The following is a 2814-nucleotide window of genomic DNA, read 5'->3' as shown; positions in this document are numbered from 1 at the left end:
CATCTGCCTCCTGATGCCTCTGTCCCCGCGTCACAATAAGACCATATAACATCATATTTATCATATTTACAGTTGAATCATTACAGCAGATTTAGTTGTTCTATCTATACATCTGATGGAGTTAAATCGGTGGTTTCCAATGGGAGGATGAAAGGATGAAAAAAGAATGAATAGAAGATAATAAAAAGCTGTTTTAGATCATATCAGTGTCACGGTGGGTCAGCCCAGACGCAACCAGAGGGCGCGCAGACACACTCCTTCCCACTCACACACGCCCACTCCGACTATGCGCACGCCCTCTCACTCCCGGACACTCCCTCACTCCCAATCACCCGAGTATTAGCACCTGGCACTAATTGGACTCGGGCACTTTAAATCCCCACAGGTAGCGCCGTACAGTGCTGCGCATTCAGCTTGTACACCTCCCCTCGCTACGGTGAGGACTTTTAATCTATGAACCTGGAATTGACACCTCTAATCATAAGATGCCATGTGTTTTCACAGAAGAGCCAAACCAAACAAAAAGGTATTCGTTTTCAATTATTGCTTTGTAGAACTGTAAAATTGTGCAATACAGTTTCTTGAGCTGTCTCAAGGAATATATATATAGACATACATGCTGTTTGAGGACCACTGTTCATTCCACTCAGAACTTTTTCACCACTGTAATTACACCTATAAGGTGGTGTCATCTGCAAACTAAAGTAATTGAACTGAGCTGCTGATGGGAGTGCAGTTATTCATGTACGGAGAAGAGAAAAGCCTTCATTAATAATTCTGATGTTAATGAATATATTATCATTGTAATTGCATTACTCTGTCACGTGTATGCTTCGTGCGTGTATATATTGACTGGGAAACTGATCGTGACGTGGAGGGAACGAAGTAACTGGTAACTACGGACAGGAAGCACATATTAATGGTGAGTTAACGCTTTTCCCCATTTTGTATATCGTTGGTCTGTAAGGTGCATTATTGATAGCTGCTTATGCTCATGTGTGTTGCCCTACTGTGCAACCTCGTCGTCAAAAGCGTTGCTATTATGAAAAGGTTCGAAGCCTTTGATCCAGACTCCTAATGTGTTTATAACTGAGCTCATTCACAGCAGACTACTATATAACGGGTAAGTTATGGCTATAGCTAGCTAGCTTTGTGGCTACTTCAACATCAAGTAAGGGAACGCTAAGTTACGGTGAAAGATGTAGTTTTACAAACATTTGTGTAAAAGCTTGATGTTGCATTGTGTTAGTCGGTGTGCACATCTTTACAACATGCAGATTTATTAAGAGTATGTTAAATTAAAGCTAGATAGCTAGTAAATCGCAGGTAGCTAAACACGTAGGCGTTAACGTAGTTGTCTACAGCAGCTGCCTGCTGTTTTGTTTAAAGTCATGGCCAGATTTGCTTTTTTTTTAAAGCAATATGAAATAAAAAATATTGGCATTAGCTACTTGGTTGCTAGCTTGCGTCATTCACATTAGTTCAAATATTATGCTTTTTTTAAATGTTCTGTTCATTTTCGTGATTACATCAGGCAATGGCAGTGCTTTCCCAAATGAGGAAACTGCGAAAGAATAACTGCTCACGGAGCCAGCTAAGGGTATCGCGACTTCAGACTTGGATTCAGACAGACAGCAGGTAAAATGTTGCGCTAGAAATAACGTGTAATTTACTGCATAATTAATATAACGCCTACTTTTTCAGCATTTTTTAGTTTGGTAAGTATATGAATAACTAAAAATGTAAGTTGAAATGATTTGATAACCATAGGCTATAGCTAAACATCTTGCAGTCATATTGATGGATAACAATATTAAGGCCAACATACCATGTTGCTGCTTAAATTGGCTACAAAGAAACAGCAGTGTATACAATCCCCAACTTTCACTTGGTTTCTTTAAAGGCTTTATTCCATTTTTAGTATATTGTCACATACATGCATGATACTTTGTGTTTACTGAAGCTTAAATGTTTGAAAACATTAATTGCATAACTTTCACCTTTATGGTTGTGTAGGATGTGGAATTCCATTTGAAGCCCACAGTTCTATCAGTTGTCCAGCAGAGGTCGGTGAGGGTTATCTGCTGGCCTACATGGATGGCGTTCAGGGCAGTCTCCCGCCAAAGGGATACTTGGACTCTCTTGTATCCATCCGCAAGTGAGGGGTCCACAATGGGCACGTCCCCCTCGTGAAGCTTGACCTGTCGAGGTGCACTCACCTCAAAATAAATCAAGACAAATATTTGCACTGTAATTGCATTGTACATGTCTGCAAAAGTTTACACTGTACAAAAGTCTTGATGGGCAGCAAGAAAATTGGATGTTTATATTAAAAAATAAAAAACAATTTCAATTGAACAACAAATGGATTTAAATGTAAGTACTTATTCTAAGTAGCATTTGTGGCAGTGCAAATGTGTCATGTATCCTTCATAGAGTAAAATGTAATGATCTATTATTCCAGAAACTACCCAGCCTTATGCATTTTCCTCCCTATTTAGTCTAGATATCATTAATTAACCAAAACTTGAATATGTTCCTAATTATTCAGAGATTTTGAAATATAATCTGTTCCACCACTGGTGACTGGCAACAAGTACACACGTGTGTGCACACCTTAAGTGAACACAATGGAGTATAACTTACAGCATCCACTGTTCCCTGCAGGATGGCAAGATGGTTTTCCGGGGTCTTTTCTCCAATCTCTGCTGTCACACTTTGAGGCGGTCCTGAAGATTTTGGTGTCTTTCGTAATTAAAAAAAGTCCTGCCTTTTTTTTTTTTTTTTTCTTTGATAATGGCATAACCCCTTAAT

At 39.2% G+C, this 2814-nt stretch overlaps 1 long non-coding RNA gene across 1 annotated transcript; it reads left to right on the top strand.

Moving 5' to 3' along the window:
- Window positions 1-427: 427 nt before the first annotated feature.
- On the top strand, window positions 428-2487 carry LOC143508703 (uncharacterized). The gene is made up of 3 exons (XR_013129420.1): window positions 428-922; window positions 1535-1638; window positions 2017-2487. It is a non-coding gene; the product is annotated as an uncharacterized LOC143508703 (long non-coding RNA).
- Window positions 2488-2814: the final 327 nt, after the last annotated feature.

The sequence above is a fragment of the Brachyhypopomus gauderio genome, chromosome 2 (genome assembly GCF_052324685.1).
Source record: "Brachyhypopomus gauderio isolate BG-103 chromosome 2, BGAUD_0.2, whole genome shotgun sequence".
Taxonomy (NCBI): Eukaryota; Metazoa; Chordata; class Actinopteri; order Gymnotiformes; family Hypopomidae; genus Brachyhypopomus; species Brachyhypopomus gauderio.
The sequence above is the reverse complement of the archived record's forward strand: the minus strand, read 5'-3'. Positions and strand labels throughout refer to the sequence as shown.